The following is a 19,729-nucleotide window of genomic DNA, read 5'->3' as shown; positions in this document are numbered from 1 at the left end:
ATCATCTTGATGTCATGGTGCTCTTAGAGAATGAAGGACAAACACACAAATGATATGATGATACACTTAGAAAATCCTAGAGAATCAAGTGAAAAACTACTTGAAATAAATAACTTTAGCAAAGTTGTAGGATATAAAATAAACCCATATAAATCATAAGCATTTCTATATATTACTAACAAAGCCCAACAATAAGAGATAGAAAGAGGCTGAGAAATTATCTCTCTCTCTCTCTATCTCTCTCTCTCTCTCTCTCTCTCTCTCTCTCTCTCTCTGTCTCTCTCTCTCTCTCTCTCTCTCTCTCTCTCTTCTCTCTATCTCTCTGTATATATATATACATATATACGTATATATATGTATGTATACATTTAAAGTTCTTGTACATATTTATAAAATATTTGGGAATCTACCTGCCAAAACAAACCCAGGAATTATATGAACACAATTACACAACACTTTTCACACAAATAAAGGCAGTTCTAAATAACAGGAAAAATTTCAGTTACTCAAAAGTAGGCCAAGCTAATATAATAAAAATGATAATTCTACCTAAATTAATTTACTTATTCAGTGTCATACCAATCAAACTACCAAAAATTATTTTATAGAGCTAGAAAAAATAATAACAAAATTCATCTGGAAGAACAAAAGGTCCAGAATATCAAGGGAATCAATGAAAGAAAATGCTAGAGAAAGTGGCCTAGCCATACCAGATCTTAAATTGTATTATAAAGCAGCAATCATCAAAACTACTTGGTCCTGGCTAAGAAGTGGAGTGGTAGATCAGTGGAATATGTTAGACACATAAGACACAGTAGTCAATGACTATACTAATCTACTGTTTGATAAATCCAAAAACTCCAGCTTCTAGCATAAGAACTCACTATTTGATAACAACTGCTAGGAAAACTGGAAAATAAAATGGTAGAAACCAGACATAGACCAATACCTTGCACCATGTACCAAAATACAGTCGAAATGGGTACATGATTTAGATATAAAGGCTGATACCATAAGGAAATTAGGAGAGCAAGAAATACTTTATTTGTCAGATTTATGGAGAACTGAGGAATTTATGACCAAGCAAGAGTTAGAGAACATTATGAAATGTAAAATGGATAATTTTGATTACAGTAAATTGAAAAGTTATAGCACAAACAAACCCAATGCAACCAAGATTAGAAGGGAAGTAGAAAACTGGGGAAGAATTTTTATAACCAGTGTTTGTGATAAAAGCCTCATTTCTAAAATAAATGAGAACTGAGTAAAATTTACAAGAATGAAAGTCATAAATGGTCAAAAGATAGGAAGAGGCAGTTTTCAGAGGAAGAAATTAAAGCTGCCTACTGTCATGTAAAAAAAATGCTTTAAATCACTATGGATTAAAGAAATGCAAATAAAAACACCTCTTAGGTACCATATCACACCTATCAGATTGGCTAACATGACAAGACAGGAAAATTGTAAATGCTGTAGAAGATATGGGGAAATTGGGATGGTAATGCATTGTGGATAGAGTTGTGAACTGATCCCACCATTCTGGAGAGCAACTTAGAACTAGCCCAAAAGGGATATAAAAATGTGCATACCATTAGACCCAGCAATACCAATTCTAGACTATATCCCCAAAAGATGATAAAAATGGGAAAAGGACTCAAATGTACAAAAGTATTTATAGCAGCTCTTTCTGTGGTGGCCAAGAACTGGAAATTGAGGGGATGTCCATCAATTGGGGAATGGGTGAACAAGTTGTGGTATATGAATGTAATGGAATATTGTTGTGCTGTAAGAAGTGGTGAGTAAGTGGACTTCAGAAAAACAAAGAATGACTTGTATGAACTGATGCTGAGTGAAGTGATACTGTATAAGAATTAGAATGTAGGGGAGGAACCATGAAAAAGAAAAAACTAGAGAAAAAAAAGCAAATAATATGCTTTGGTCTGCATTCAGACTCCATATTTCTTTGCCTGGATGTGAATGGCACTTTTCATCTTGAAACCTTTGGAGTTCTTTTAGGTCCTTGCATTGGTGACAAGAGCTAAGTCTACCAAAGTCAATCAAGGCACAATGTGGCTGTTACTACATACAATGTTCTTGCTCTGCTCACTTCACTCAGCATCTACACACCCTTCTAAAAGTCCCTACCTGACCCTGTCTCCTAGTCTTCTTACCTCTCTAAAGTCCAAAAGACTTCTAGACCCCTCAGAATGTACATAGTTTTTCCTCTTCACCCCAGATCCTATGAAAGTAAGATTCCAACATTACAGGCCTTCTACCTCCACCTGTTTCTTCTTTATCAGTTTTTCCATTCATGCCCCATTTTTTATATAATTGCTCATTTTTACCTTTTCCTACGCAATTTTGTTTTTAGAATCACCCCATCCTACCAGCTCAGGTCCAACCTTTCTTTCAAACTACCCTAGTAATGGTGACACTGTAAAGAATAAGGATAACATTTTCATATGAGAGAAATAACCAATTTAAACGTAGTGGGTCCCTTATAATTAACCATTAATGTTTTCATATTTCTTCTGGATCTTCTATATCAAATTTGCCATTGAGCTCTGGTCTTTCATTTTGCTAAAAATTCAATATTTTTGTTCAGGATTACACTCAACTTTTCTGGGTAATTTATCCTTAGTTACAACTACTGCTCTTTTGCTCTTTGAAATATAACATTTCAAAACCGATGAGCTTTTAATGTAGAAGCTACTAAGTCTTGTAAAATCCTACCTGTATCTCCACCGTACCTAAACTGTTTTTTTTTCTTGTTGCTGACAATATTTTCTCCTTAAACTGGGGGTTTTGAAACTTGACTATGACATTCGTGTAAATTTTCTACAGGGATCTCTTTTAGGTGGTGAATGGTAGATTTTGGGTATCTACTTATCTATCTCTTATTCTAGAACTTCCACAGAGCTACACCTGGGAAAGCAGACTTGGGCCTCAAGACCTTTCACCTCATCTATCCCAGCATGAGGATCAGATGGCTGAGTGGGGAAAATTGAAGGACCACCTTCACCCCACTCTTGCCAGATACTAGATCTATCAGTGTTGACCAGACATAATCCTGGGCTGTGGCTGTGGCTATGGGAAAGACGGGGTGAGCACATACTTATGGAGTGTGGTACCAGTACAGCAGGGAGCAAGTATGACTTCAGGACAGTGTGGCTCAGAGCCCCATCACTTTGAAACTAGGCCCTGAAAGATACTTAACTGTGCACAATCTTTCACCCAACGAAATTACTACTGGGCCCATACCCCAAAAATATTACGCAAAGAGAGAAAAGAAACCTGTACAGAAGTATATATAGCACCTCTTTTGTGTTAGCAAAGAATAGGAAATTAAAGGGATACTTACCAATTGGAAAATGGCTGAACAAATTATAAGATACAAATGAAAGAGAATACAATTTTGTCTTAAGAAATGATGACAGTGATGATTTCAGGGCATCCTGGAAAATGTTCTAAGAACTGATGAAGAGCGAGCTCTGAAATCTTTGCCAAAGGCATGTCACCTCACTAGACCTCTGATTCCTCAAACATCATCTATAAAATGAGTGGAATGGAATACTAAATGGATTTCTAAACTCCCTTCCTTGGTGCCATCAAGGAACTGGTCATGGACTAGGGGAACACAATACAATGATTAGAAACAATTTCTAAAAATTGATTTTAGATAAATTGTTCTCCTGTCTTCTGAACACAAAGGGGCAGACTTTTTCAGTATTTATTGGAAAGAGCAATTGTTTTGTCTCATTTAAATAATTCAGGGTCTCATCTGAATCAGGACCAAGGGAGAACAGGAAAAAAAGAGTGTATATGGATATGACAAAGCAGGCAGAACTTGATGGGGGGTGTAGGGGGCAACAATCCATTAAGGAGCCCTGAACTCCCTCAGTTAAGGTAGCATAGTGGAGAGTTTCAAACATGGAGTAACAAGACATAGGTTTAAGTTCTGGTGCTAATAGTCACTACTCCTTTCTGGACCTTACTTTCCTCATCTGTGAAGCGGGAATAATAATATTTGCACAAGCTACATTACAAGTACTTTTTGCTAAGCAATATGTTATTATTAAACCATAGAAATATATTTCAGATTTATAAATGGCAGGAATCTTCCTAAGAGTTATCAGTTGCAACTACCTAATTTTACCTGAACCCCAGAGAAGTTCAATAATTTGTCCAAGATGTTGCAGATAATAAGTGGCAAAGGCGTTACTTAAACTCAGGTTCCCCTGATTTCAAACCTCAGTCCTTCCAACAACAGCACCTACAATCAGGCAACCACTGGGAATCATTCTCAGTGAAGCAAATTGAAGCATACGTGGTGTGTGTGAATAGACCACCTCACCTGGTTCTTGGTGCACAACTCTGATTCAGTGAGTCCTCCTGGACTGATGATGTCTGGGAACCTCAGCTGGCTTACTGCTTGCTCAGATATGAAGCTCAATTCTCTCTCTTTACAGCCTCTATTCCTCTGCCCTGATTCAGATCCCATTTCTGGATTCCTGAACATCTCACCCCACCACACATTTGAAATGATAGGACAGACTCAGTCTTTTTTGATGTGGCCTCTCACAGTGTAGAGTCTGGGCAAAACACACCAGAAAATGGTCTCACAGCCAAGGAAGAAAGAGCAGGAGGAAGGGAAAGGAGACAGTGTTAGCACAAATCACACACTACGTTCCAAACTGAATTTGGTGCCTCATTTCTTCATACGTTCCATATGATTTCACAGACAACTACTGGAGCCCATAAGAGAGGCTACAGAGAGTGAAATATTTAACTAGTTTAAGATAATGTTGTTGAAATAACATACTGGAGTTAAAAAATTCACTCACTTAACTCCACCTAAGGAAATCTTTTGTGGTTATTCAGTCACTACTCTTTAGGATCCCATTAGGAGTTTTCTTGGCAAAGATACTGGAGTGGTTTCCCATTTCCTTCTCCAGCTCATTTTACAGTTGAAAAACTGAGTCAAACAACATTAACTGACTTGCCTGGGGCCACACAGCTATTACATATCTGAGGTCAGATTTGAACTCAGAAAGATGAGTCTTCATGACTCCAAGTGTACCTTGCTATAACAAACCTAAGGCTCTAATCACCAAAGTCTTTCTAGGCATCTAGTAGATGCATAGCCAAACATCATGCATGCTAAACGTCAATTCAAATACAAAAAAATGAAGTCAAGGGTCACATTAGTAAGAAGTGATACATAGATATAAAAATGTGCCATAAATGCACATTAAAAAGTACATAAATGTGCTTTATTACATCACTGAGAAACATGGGAGGGGGACGGAGCCAAGATGGAGGAGTAGAAAGACACACATACTCTGGGTCTCCCCAAACTACCCATAAAATACCTGTAGAAAGGGACTCTTAACAAATTTTGGAGCAGCAGAAGTGGAGAACAGCAGAGTGCAGATTTCCAGCCCAGGGTGACATGAAAGGCCCACTGGAAATGTCAGTTGCATGGGAGGCGGAGTCCAGCATAGAGCCCAGCCCAGCCTTGGCCATGCACACAGCTCATGTACAGCCCTTGGAGGCAGAATCTCCAGTTGCAGAATCCTCAGTCCCAGCAGCAGTGGGTTCTCAAATCCTTCAAAGCACAGGAACCAAAAGTCAGTGACTCACCTGGCCAGGAAGGGAGAAGGGCCTTCCCATAGCTCCAGCCTCAGGCAGCTGCCTGCAGAGCCCACATCGGGCAGGTGGCAGGAGTTCTCATGGCAGCCCCTACAGCAGCCTGAGACCATTGCTGGATCATAAAAACCCCTGGAGGCACTGGGTCTCACACTCAGTGGTGACCCTGCCCCACAGCTTGATTCATTCCCACCCCCACGATGCTAGCTTGGAGAACTGGAGGTCAGGTACCTGTGGAGAGGAAACTCTGCTAAGATGCTGAGCACAAAACTTCTTCCCTGCACCCAGACCAGTACACGCTTGATTGTGCTACCTTGGGGGAACTGATATCATACAGGTCCCCAGAGTATACCCTACTCTTGACAAGGGACCCAAATGTCAAGTAACTGGTTGGGAAAATGCCCAAAAAAGGGAAAAAATAAGACCATAGAAGGTTACTTTCTTGGTGAACAGATATCTCCTCTCATCCTTTCAGATGAGGAAGAACAAGCTTACCATCAGGGAAAGACATAAAAGTCAAGGCTTCTGTATCCCAAACATTCAAAATAAATATTCAGGGGGCTCAGGCCATGGAAGAGTTCAAAAAGGATTTTGAAAATCAAGTTAGAGAGGTGGAGGAAAAACTGGGAAGAGAAATGAGAGAGATGCAAGAAAAGCATGAAAAGAGAAACATGGGATATTCATATTTAGATAAATGAAGTAAGGGATGGAAAAGCAAATTATGTAGTCTGGGGCAGTTCACATCACTTTTCTGGACCTGATTTTTTCTTCTCTATACAATGAAAAAATTGGACCAGATGATTTATAAAATCCCTTTCAGCTCAAAGTTCTGACATCCTGAGATCAGCAAAAGATAAATCTAGCCAAGGTAGTAAAAATACCCACTTAGAATATTAGAAGTCAGGCCACCATGTAATCTTTTCCTTTGTTGAACCCTAACAACTGGTGATTTTCCCTACAAGTTACCTTGCACTTACGCATTTGTAGGTTTAGAGATCTAAACTTATGACCGTAAAAGTACATATAGAAAGGAAATGCACTTAGACCATTTAGTCCAGTTCCTTCGTATTACAAATAAGGAAAATGAGGTCCGTAGAGGTTGTGACTTGACCAAGTTCACACAGATAAGGGGCAGAATTGGGATTTAAACCAAATCCTCTAACTTTTTACTCTTCCCATTGTACCACATTGGCATTCTATAGTTGTATAAGTTCATGTTGTCCTGTATTTATAAAATATACACTAGGATGTGGGAGAGTTGGAACACTAATTCATTGTTGGTGGAGCTGTGAGCGCATCCAACCATTCTGGAGAGCAATTTGGAACTATGCCCAAAGGGCTACAAAAATGTGCATACCCTTTGACCCAGCAATATCGCTACTAGGACTATATCCCCAAGAGATCATAAAAATGGGAAAGGGTCCCACATGTACAAAAATATTTATAGCAGCACTCTATGTAGTTGCCAAAAACTGGAAGTCAAGGGGATGTCCATCAATTGGGGAATGGCTGAATAAATTATGGTATATGAATGTAATGGAGTACTATTGTGCCATAAGAAATGATGAACAAGAAGACTTCAGAGAGGCCTGGAAGGACTTATATGACCTGATGCTGAGTGAAAGGAGCAGAACCAGGAGAACTTTATGCACAGCAACAACCACAGTGTGTGAGAGTTTTTTCTGGTAGACTTAGATTTTTGTAATAACACAAGAACTTCTGAAAAAAAAAAAATCCCAATGGTGGACCTCAAGGCAAAATGCCTTCCACACTCAGAGAGAGAAATATGGAAGTCACTCACATAATGTAGCAGATCATGTTTGTGTATGTGTATCTGTTTGTGTATCATCTTCTGATTTGTTATACGGATTCTTTCATTTATCTTAGTCTGACTACATAGCATGACTATAGTGAAAATATACTCAATAGGAAAGTATATGTAGAATCTATACAGAATTGTATGCAGTCGTGGGGAGGGAGGGAGGTAGTGGGGGGTGGGTGGGGAGGGATAAAATCGCAATTGTATGGCAGTGATTGTTAAACATTAAAAAAATAAAAAAATAATAAAAAAAATAAAATAAAAATAAAATAAAATAAAATAAAATATACACTGCACTTACGGATGGGCAGGTTGTCTCCCCAGTAGAATATAAGCCCCTAGAGGATAGGGATTGTTTCCATTATGATTGTGTACCACTAGCACCTAGTACAGGGCTTGGATATAGGAGAATGAACCAACAATTGTTCCATGAGCTATAGTGAAAATTGCTGTAGTGTGGGTTAGACTAAACAGGAAATGAAGTCCCTTTCAACTCTAATTCTGTGATTCCTAGAAAGACTTAATTAATATTTGATTTACTGATTGATTACTAATACTAAGTTTTCCATTTCATCTATTGAATTGTTTTCTAGGGTGACATAATCATCTGATCATGGGGCAATAAGAACTATTAATTTCATACTGTGGTAGCCCTTGTATTTCAAATATTTCTGAGATTAGAGGAAGTGTTCTAATGTTAAATGATAATGAAATAGCACAAGTTGAAGTAGACGGACCCTATAGTCCCTTAGAAGATTTTGTTTTTGTGGTGTTTCTGACTATGAGTTTTCAAGAAATACAACCTAGAAGGTCCAAATGGGAAAAGAGACTGGTCTTTGATTTTTGAATGTCCTAATTAATGAGCGAATGAACAAAGGAATGAATGAATGTGTAAGAATTTATTAAGTACATATATGGCACTGTGAGAAGCTAGGAGAATGTTTATTCTTCAAATATTCATCCTTTCCCCCAAAAGGATCAGAATCAACCAAGACTGGCCATATGGCTGAAGAAGAAGAACTCTTCCCATTTTTCAGAGGTTGCTGACAGTAATCTCACTGTTTCCTTATTTTTCTACCATTTAAGTACTTGCAAGTAATTGTGTGCATCACTAATCCTAAGTTCCCAGACTCTGAGACAAAAAGAAAACTGGACTATTTGTGTGTTTTTTGGAAGTATGATATGATGAGTAAATGAAAGAACACCTTCTCAGGACCATTTCACAGAGTAAGGAATTTCAGCATCCTTCTATGTGGTATCTTTAAAAGTGCCAGAATATCACTACACTAGGGTTATGTGGATAAAGGACTTGCCTCTAGAAAGCAATGGAAAGAGTAATTGATACCCTTATCATCTTTATACAAAGAATGAGAGACCATTGGGTATGCTATTTATTTGCCATGCTGACAAATATTATTCTGTATTAAAGATGAGGATATAACTGTTAGTAACAAGCTAGATTAATGTACCTGTAATGATAAGCCTTTGAAAAATTCTTGTATCTCTGAAAGATGAGCACCTGGGGACATGATCTCTACAACTACTGATATGGACTGGTTGATATTGCCTCTCTGGACACTTTTTCTTTTAGAAGGCTATAAGAGGGATGGGCAACAAAGATGGGACAGGCAATCTGGAGACTGACCTTTGGCTCAGAAGGAATTGGAGGTGCTACATGAACAACTCTGTGTAACCCAATTGAAAATCTTCAGGCAGATGCATAATTGATTGTAGTTGAACTGAATGGAATACCTATACTATCCTATCTACTACCTTCATTAAATCAATCATTGCAATATGGGTGTCAAATAATTTCTTTCCAAAAATACTGAAATAGCCTGGTCTCCTTGACTTTGTATTGTTGCAAAAGCCATCCCTCCATAAAATACATTCCTCACATTATGTCCAATTAACCTTCCTTATGCATAGATCAGGAAAATATTCAGATCACTTGCTGTTTACTAAGTAAAGTTTCAACTCTGTTCCTCACATTCAAAGCTTATTTTCCTTTCCAGGCTTGTGTTATATTAATATCTTCTAGAAACTCTATGCTTCAGCTAATGCTGAAATGTGTCCTATATTTTTTTAACACACATATTTTGTAATTAGAGTAGGCAGGTGAAATATGTAACAGTAGTGGTACTAGTAATAGAGGTCGTAGTAATATTTGCACCTAATATTTATATAGCACTTAGTATGTGCCAGCTTAAAAATAGTAGACTATTTTCATCCTCACAACTCTGACACACAGATGTTATGATTATCCCCATTTAACAGATAAGAGAACTGAAGTAAATAGAGATTAGGTGACTTGCCCAGGGTCATATAGCCAGTAAATGTCTAAGGATGGATTTTAACTCAGGCCTTCCTAACTCCAAGTTCCACCCTCTGTCCAAGGTACCACCTTGAGCAGTAAAGCTGCCATCAGAGTAGGGTGTGGGTATGTGTTGAAGTGTATGAGCTGAGACATTTAAAGAGAACAAAGGGGCTTCTAAACCATAAATAATTGCACAAAAGTATAGGATAAAGTATCTACTAACAAGAAGCTTAAGATCTAGTGAGGAGTCCAAGACAGGATCAACTAACATGTTTGGAAGAATATACAACATAAAATGGGGATATAATTCAGACTTAGATTGTGTAGTACAGATAATAATAAGTATTAAAGAGGTAAAAGGGATATGGCATCCAAACTGTGGTTAAAAGAGTGGGTAGGATTACAATCACTGGAATTGAAGAGAAGAAATATTCCAGTAACAGGGAGTTACTTGGGAATGTTGGGGAAAATTAAGCCATGATTTTGGCAAATCAAAGGGAATATTAGATTAAAGTAGAAGGATATACTGGACTGAAATCATAGAAGGCACTCGTTGTAAGGTAATAGAATGAATACAGCTTGTACATAGTAGATGACACCAGGGGTGTTCCTTCACATGTTTTCGGAAGGTAAAAAGCAGAGCTTATAGGAGGGGGGGAGTTTGCCAAATCCACTGGCAATTGGGCTGGTGTCAATATCTTTTGGATCAATGGGAGATTCCAAAGTAAAATTCTGTAAGATGGTAGTAAAAAACAGAAACAATAAAATCCGAGCCAGGCTCTCACCAGCACATATCCTTTTTCCTGAAAGAAACAAATGAAAGGATTTCATATTGAGAGAATTTTAAATCATCTAGACCACTTCTTTAGACTTATAGGGAGCCTACTAATGCTCAGTGGGATTAGGTAAAAGACTGCATGCATTCCTTTCTCCTCTGATCCTTGAATCCCTTGAAGAGTAAATTCCTCCTGAATGTAGAGGGAAGACCTCTCCAGTATGCTGGCTCTAAATCCTTCCACCCTGAGCCAAAGCAAGTTCTGTGATTTATATTCAGAGAAAATGAGTCATTGCCATAGGAAGAAAACAATGACTCATTTGTAATCTCAGCACTTAAGTTCATGGATACCCAGAGTAACTGCAAAACTGAAAGGTGACAGAAGGAGGAGCAAAGTTCTCTTTGGGAATCTCCAGTCATCATTCTGAACAGAAAATATCTCGAGAGTCCACCCCACAACTTCATGGCCATCTAGCCAATTATCTTAACTACTCACTCCTTACTCTGAGCCAAGTATTAGAACCAATTGAGCAGGGCAAGGCATTGGAGACTACAATGTCAGGGACAGTTAGCTGCTGCCAAAATTCATGTCTACCAGCCCCAGACCTGGTTATCACCACCATTACTGTTACCCAATAGGTTTCTCCCCAAGAACTGAGGGTGAAAGGGCAAGGCAGGCCATCATTTATAATTCTATACTAGTAGATCCCCATTAAAATCTACATAACTAGGAAAGAGACTTCCATACTCATGTGTCCCACTCAGAAGTCACATTTCTAAAAATTTATAGCTTCAAGATAAGACCTTCAGTGACCTTAGCCATAGTGGCACCTGAGTATTGGGCCTTGAAGATAACCAAGTGCCCTTCATTGGCTTGACAAGATACAAGATTGTACCATGTTAACATAAAAGCCTAGAAGACTTAATGTGAGAAGTAGCTCCTAGTTGAGGGAGACTGGGAGGGTAGTTTTTAATATGGGGGGAGGAGGGTGAAGAGGCTTTAGTTGTGGCTCTGGATACAGAACACAATGACCACTATCTCAGTTGTGCCTCTTTTATGGAGTAAGCTCAGACAGCTACCCTGAAACCCAGCAGATTTAGCTAATGAACCCATGACCTAAGGAGAATTGGAAGAATGATATACTATGTCTCCACCCTACTTCCTGGTATCAGAATTTGGAAGGACCATAATGGTCACCCAGTCCAACCCAATCTTTTTGGCATATAAGGTAGCTGGAGCCCAGAGAAATGAATTAATTTCACCAAGATCACACAAGTAATAAGGTCCTCAGAGTTATTGAACTATCTTTGATGCATACAATTAAATAAATGTCTTACCTGCTGAATAAGGCATGAAATAATCACTCTTCTTAAACTTGCCACTTTCATCCAGGAAGTGTCCTGGATCAAACTTGCATGGATTGTGAAATTCTTCATCATCATACAGAACAGAAGACAGGACTGGTATTATGGTGGTACCCTGAAATGAGACGATACAAACAAATAATTAAAAAATAAGAACCATAGAATGTTAAAGTTAAAAGAGAATTTAGAACAATCATCTCTTCAAAACCCTTCATTTTCAAATATGGAAAGAGAAAGTATTTAAAAATGAATATGGGGGGGCGGAGCCAAGATGGCGGAATAGAAAGACACAGATACATGCCAGCTCTGAACCCACAGCCCATAAAATATCTGTAAAAAAGATTCTGGAGCAACAAATTCTGGAGCAGCAGAAGCCACAGAACAAAAGAGCGTAAGAGATTTCTGTTACAGACAGACCTGACATGAAAGGTCCGTCGCGCCCTGGACCAGGAGCCCAGCCCAGCCCTGACATGGCTGCACAGCACGGAGAGGAGCAGATCCAGGCGGGCTTCAGGGACAGAATCTCCAGCGGCCGCGCGGGTCCCTCCACCCACAGGTGACGAGGGTTGGTGAGAGAGTCTCTTTGGTGGGTCGAGAGGGGAGTGGGGTGCCCTCATAGCTCAGGCCCCCTCAGGAGGCAACGGCTGGGGCGGGAGCAGACCAGGGCTCCCCAAGCAGTCAGGAGCCTGGATCCATTGTTGAAGGTCTCTGCATAAACCCCCTGTGGGAACTGAGCCCCGAGTGGCAGCTCTGCCCCCACCTGAGCACCTGAACTTAATCTCACACTGAATAGCAGCCCTACCCCCGCCCAAAGCCCTGAGGCTGGGGAGCAGAATTGGAATTTCAGACCCCAAGCACTGGCTGAGAGGATCTGGAGGCAATGTGGGTGTAGGGAGAATATTCAGATGTCAAGTTACTGGCTGGGAAAATGCCCAGAAAAGGGAAAAGAAATAAGACTACAGAAAGTTACTTTCTTGGTGAACAGACATTTCCTCCCTTCCTTTCCCATGAGGAAGAACAATGCTTACCATCAGGGAAAGACACAGAAGTCAAGGCTTCTGTATCACAGGCCACTCAATGGGCTCAGGCCATGGAAGACCTCAAAAACGATTTTGAAAATCAAGTTAGAGAAGTGGAGGAAAAACTGGGAAGACAAATGAGAGACATGCAGGTAAAGCATGAACAGCAGGACAGCACCCTGCTAAAGGAGATCCAAAAAAATGCTGAAGAAAATAACACCTTGAAAAATAGGCTAACTCAATTGGCAAAAGAGGTTCAGAAAGCCAACGATGAGAAGAATGCTTTCAAAAGCAGAATTAGCCAAATGGAAAAGGAGATTCAAAAGCTCACTGAAAAAAATAGTTCTTTCAAAAATAGAATGGAACAGATGGAGGCTAATGATTTTATGAGAAACCAAGAAATCACAAAACAAAAAGAAAATGAATGAAAAAATGGAAGACAATGTGAAATATCTCATGGGAAAAACAACTGACGTGGAAAATAGACCCAGGAGAGACAATTTTAAAATTATGGGACTACCTGAAAGCCATGATCAAAAAAAGAGCCTAGACATCATCTTTCATGAAATTGTCAAGGAAAACTGCCCTGACATTCCTGAACCAGAGGGCAAAATAAGTATTCAAGGGATCCACAGATCACCTCCTGACAGAGATCCAAAAACAGAAAGTCCTAGGAACATTGTGGCCAAATTCCTGAGTTCCCAGGTCAAGGAGAAAATATTGCAAGTAGCTACAAAGAAACAATTCAACTGTTGTGGAAATACAATCAGGATAACACAAGATCTAGCAGCTTCTACATTAAGGGACCGAAAGGCATGGAATAGAATATTCCAGAAGTCAAAGGAACTAGGACTAAAACCAAGAATCACCTACCCAGCAAAACTGAGTATAATACTTCAGGGGAAAAAATGGCCTTTCAATGAAATAAAGGACTTTCAAGCATTCTTGACGAAAAGACCAGAGCTGAGAAGAAAATTTGACTTTCAAACACAGTAATGAAGAGAAGCATGAAAAGGTAAACAGCAAAGAAAAGTCTTAAGGGACTTGCTGAAGTTGAACTGGCTACATTCCTACATGGAAAAACAATATTTGTAACTCTTGAAACTATTCAGTATCTGGGTACTAGGTGGGATTACACACACACACATGCACACGCACATGCACACACACATAGAGACAGAGTGCACAGAGTGAATTGAAGAGGAAGGGATCACATCTCAAAAAAATGAAAACAAGCAGTGAGAGAGAAATATATTGGGAGGAGAAAGGGAGAAATGGAATGGGGCAAAGTATCTCTCATAAAAGACACAGGCAAAAGACTTATTAGTGGAGGGAAAAAGAGGGGAGGTGAGAGAAAAACATGAAGTTGACTCTCATCACATTCCACTAAAGGAAGGAATAAAATGCACACTCATTTTGGTATGAAAACCTATCTTACAATATAGCAAAGTGGGGGAGAAGGGGATAAGCAGGGTGGGGGGGAGGATGGAAAGGAGGGCAATGAGAGGAGGGAGCAATTTGAGGTCAACACTCATGGGGAGGGACAGGATCAAAAGAGAGAATAAAAGTAATGGGGCACAGGATAGGAGGAGGGAAATATAGTTAGTCTTATACAACACGACTATTATGGAAGTCATTTGCAAAACTACACAGATATGGCGTATATTGAATTGCTTGTCTTCCAAAGGGAAGGGGTGGGGAGGGAGGGAGGTAAAGAAGTTGGAACTCAAAGTTTTAGGAACAACTGTCGAGTACTGTTCTTGCCACTAGGAAATAAGAAATACAGGAAAAGGGGTATAGAAAGTCATTTGGCCTTATAGGACAAAAGAGAACATGGAGACAAGGGCAGAGAGGGATGACAGAAGAGAGGGCAGATTGGTGATAAGAGTAATTAGAATGCTCAATGTTTTGGGGTGGGGGAGGGGACAAATGGGGAGAAAATTTAGAACCAAAAATTTTGTGAAAATGAATGTTAAAAGTGAAATAAATTAAAATCAAAAAATAAAAATAAAAATGAATATGCAGATAGTAAATTAGAAAGTCTAACATACTATTGAGAGAAATTAAATTAAATGTTGGCACTTGTTTGGCAGAACCAATACTGATGAGTAAAAGACATAAGGAGGCACATTTCAGGTTAATAAAAGTTAATAAAATAATTTTTGACCATTATATTTATCAAGGAAAGGAAGAGCTGCCTGGGTAAGTAACAAGCACATCAATCATGGATAAGTTCAGGAAGATGCCAGAGGAGCTGAAGAGGCAGAAATGAATTTTGACCTGTGTCAGAAAAAAGAACAAAATAACCTCACACAGAAGAATAAGCAAAGAACTGATAAACAAATTGGTAGCTCTTCTTGAAGATGAGGAAATTGGATGTTCTGAGGAAGAAACGCTTGCTTGTACTCTACAGAATGGTAGTTTCACAGGTGTTATCTGGTAAGGTATCCCAGAAGAAGAGAAGAGTAATGGTTGGTGAGTCCTTGTGGAAAGACACTGAAACAGTAGTTTGCTGACAATGACAAAAATTGATAGATCTGTCATATTCTCAGAGCACCTATCAAAGACATCACTGAGAGCCTCCCAAGACTTGTTAAGAGGGATGACTACTACCCACCTCTAGCAATCACAGGAGCAAAAATATTTCTTCCATAAGAAACCTGTCAAGCAGTTCAAAGGTTTTTACATTTAGGACAAAAAAGAACTAGAAACCTCAAGGGTAAAGTTGAATATTCATCATGACTATAAGTAGAAGCAAAAGATTCAGTAAGAAAAGGCAGATTTCAGAAATTGACATCTGATAAGAGAATGTTTGAGGATGGGATCTGGATTTTTGGACCACATTTGAATTAAAATATAGGAATGATAGACCCCTAGCCAGGAATAGAATGACGTGCCCAGCAAAGGCTGGAAAGATTATTCTTTTCATTTCTCACAAATGTTGTCAAAAGGATTTTCAATGTTTAAAAAGTAGCTAATAAAAGAAGATGGGTTAGAAATCTTAAGACAAAGAAGTAAATTTGATCTCAAAGTTATAACTAGGACTAGTTAGTATGAGATCCTTGACAAGAATGAAAATCTGAAAAGAGTACATGTTATTCAAAAGAAATAGCATAGTAAAAAGGGAGTGAGATAGTATACATTTAGAAGTGGTGTAGGAAACAGAGGAAAGAAGAATGATGAGAAGCATCTAGGTAAAGAGAAATGGAGGCAACATCAAGGGCAACATTGTCATGAGAGTATTGTAATGGTAAGGGAATTTGAAGATCTTCCCTAGCCCTTAATAGGCCCATGTGACATTCTTTGAACTCTGGCCCAGCCCACAGCTTCAGTCACACGAAGACAGGGGTGGAAGGAGCCTCGCCAAAAGAGTGGAGCAGGAAAGGAGAAGTCGAAAAAGAGTGAGTCAGAGTTAAGAGAGAGAGAATAGGCAGAGCAGGGCAGCTAGCATGATTGAGAGAGGGAGTGATTTTGTGTAAGGGAGTTTGTTTGTGGGGAGACCTGACAGAATGAAGACTTGGGGATGACCGTGCTCCCTGTATTGATAATGTGTATAGATTTCTTTGTCACTATGATGGATTTGGCTTTCTGGTATCTGAATAAATATTTTGGTTTTGTCTTTGAGGAAGAGAGTTTATATTTTGTGAATCTACCCTGAAAACACATGTCCATATCCATAGTGGCTGCTGTGGGTTATCACATTGGCACTATATAACTTGGACAGAAATAAGAAATAGACAAGGAATACAAAAAACAGATGATAAGCTCTGGTAGTTAGACATGATAGAGCAGTGATGGAAGACTTAAATTATTCATTCGGATCTTTTGGTTTCCTGTCTGTCAAAAAAAGAATAGCTCATAATTCCCTGATATTTCTAAATGATAATTTCATCCTGCAATGTAGCAGGACCAAAAGGAGCAAATTCTTTCATTGATCCAATTCTCATCGTCTGAGAGGAACATGGACAACAAAGATGTGAACCCCTGTGGCACAATATTCTTCATCTAATGGGATCATGTTGTGTTGTAGACTATGCTAACACACTTGGCGCACTATCTGTGTACATCAGTAGATGACGAGGATGGGAATTTTTGGGAAAATGACCAGTCCATCTTAGACTTTATAATAGAGGCAACTAAGTTGTCCAGTGGATAGGGTACAGAACTTGGAGTCAGAAAGACCTGACCTGACCTCAGATACTCACTAGCTATGTGACCTTGACCAAATCACTTACCCTCTCTCAGACTCAATTTCTTCCTCTGTACTAGGAGAATACTAACAGTGCCTATATTTCAAGTTGTTTGAAAGATAAAAAGAGATAAAATTTTAAAGTGCTTCACAAAGCTTAATTCTAGCTTTTATTATTATCATGAAGAAAAGTAACAGTTAGTTTCCAAACACACAAAGAAAACCCTGATGATGGAAGAAAAAGGAACATTCTCTTATGATACCAATGTGGATAAGGTAGCCAGATGGTGCAGTGGAGACACTCCAAGACCTGAAGTCAGGGAGGCCTTAGTACAAATCCTGACTTAGACACTTACTAGCTGCATGACCCTCTCTAAGGGTCTCTCTAAGGCATGGTTTCCTCACCTGTGAAACAGGGAAAGTAATGGCATCTACTCACACGGTGTTGCTGTAAAGATTATATCAGATAATCTATGTAATGCAAACATCAAAGTACTTTAAAATAATAGCTAATATTATTACAAGGAACTCACCAACCAACTTGGATTTTTCAAAGACAAGGATGAGTAAAAGATACATGTCACAGTTCTATAAGAATAAGGTAAATCTCAGAATAAACAGAGGCTGGTGAGGGTAACTAAGGGCAAGAAGGAGTGCTTAAAACTGTATTGTGGAAGAGAGGTGGTTTAAAGAAAGAATAACCCCAAAACTCAGAGGGTTATAGGATAAGGATAACAAGTGAAAAGAGAAGATACGAAACTGTTCAAGTTTTCTTTTGCTTTCTGGGGGTTTTTTTTCTGACCAAGGGAATGATCTCCGAACTGAAAAGGATAGAATTAATCAATAAATAAATATGGCTAATAAGGATTTAATACTCCAAAGAAGCAAGGGGAATATAAGAAAGAAAAATAAACTGAAAGGGGGTACTTCAATTAGTGCTCAGAGTATAGAATATATTTCTAAAGAAATAATTAATCTATATAAGAAAGGAATGACAGATGACTTTTGATAAGGAAGTGGTGGACACAAAGATCTGGAGAGACATCATCATTAGTAGATCAAGAAAATGCTGCAGATAGTGTTTAGATTTTAGTAAAGCTTTTGATGAAGTTTTTCAGTTCTTCTGAATTACAATTAGGTAGATTTAAAACTGAAGGACTGACTATAAACAAAGGGTTTTTACTGAAGTTCAATGGTAGCTTAGAAATAGGCAATGCTGTACTCTGACCTCATCAGCTCACAAATGAGGAGTGATATTTTAGGACGACTTTGAAGAGCTTGAGGCTACTCAAAAGAGGGCAACTAGGATGGTAAGAATGATAAGTTCATTCTATGTTGAAGGAAATGGGGATATTTAGATAAGAGAATAGAACACATAATAGAACAGGAGACATAATAGTTGATAGCAAGTATTTTATGGACTATCCCTAGAAAGAGAAAGTAACTTTGTTCTGTTTTGTTCCAAGGCACAAAACCAAGAGTAATAGATTAAAATTACGAAATTGCAAACTTAGGTTTAATGCAAGAAAAAAAATTCGTTCACATTAGGACTGTCCAAGATTAGAACAGAATGCCACAGCAAAAAGTGGTCCCCTTTAAAGTCTATAACAAAGACTGGATAGCTACAAGGTGAATATACTACACATGGAATTCTTTTTCTAATTGGGGAGGGACAATATGATCACTGAAATCCCTTCAAATTCTAAAATTCTGTGACCACTTCGTAAAGACATGGGTTGGCTTGAAGTTCCTTCTAACTCTAAGATCTATAATTCAATGGGACAGAGTATACAATCTTGTGTTATAGTGAGAAATACTTCTGACCTTGGGGATAAGATGTTGTCTGAATTTAACATCTTCTGTCACAGCATGGGGCAGGTTGGTGGGAATGAGGTCAATGTATCACTGTATCTCGTGTACCACAGCGTTGGTGTAAGGCATCTTGTTTCTGTCCTCCATGCAGAGACTTCGATTTCAGCCAGTCACACGATCAATTTCTTCATGAATTTTTCCTATCACAATATGAATGAGAATTGATTTTAGAAGTAGGGACAAAAACTGCCTTCTCTCATATTTCCTCTGATTTGTCATCGAGCTACATTGGTAAATAATGTACTTGACCCTCACATTCTCATAGGGAGATAGATAGATGATAGATAGATAGATAGATAGATAGATAGATAGATAGATAGATAGATAGATAGATAGATAGATAGATAGATAGATAGATAGACAGATCACTCGATCGATCCACAGATAGATAGATAGATGAAAATTCCATTTTAGTCTCTTAAGGTAGCTGAGCATCTCTTGAGGAACCTATGCCCTTTGCTCTCAGGACAGGCTCAAGTTGTATTTAAATAAATACTGGCCAAGCAGCACTTGGTTAAGGAAATGAGGACAGATCTCAATCTGGAAATGTTCCAGAACTCAGAGTGACCAGCTCTAGGCCTAAGGTACTGACCCCTGCAGCCCTATGAGTGATAGGAATCAAGATGAACCAGCACCTGCCATGCTCAGGCAGGATCAATGACCTATCAGGAACTAGTGCCTCTCAGTCATTCAGATCCTCCCAGACTCCATCCTTAACACTATT

The 19,729-nt window shown here is 38.8% G+C and overlaps 1 pseudogene; it reads right to left on the bottom strand.

Moving 5' to 3' along the window:
* Positions 1-7,710: 7,710 nt before the first annotated feature.
* The window catches only part of LOC140515185 (cytochrome P450 2C19-like), a 32,341-nt pseudogene continuing 20,322 nt past the window's right edge, over positions 7,711-19,729 (bottom strand).

The sequence above is a fragment of the Notamacropus eugenii genome, chromosome 1 (genome assembly GCF_028372415.1).
Source record: "Notamacropus eugenii isolate mMacEug1 chromosome 1, mMacEug1.pri_v2, whole genome shotgun sequence".
Classification (NCBI taxonomy): Eukaryota; Metazoa; Chordata; class Mammalia; order Diprotodontia; family Macropodidae; genus Notamacropus; species Notamacropus eugenii.
This window is presented reverse-complemented; position numbering and strand designations above follow the sequence as displayed.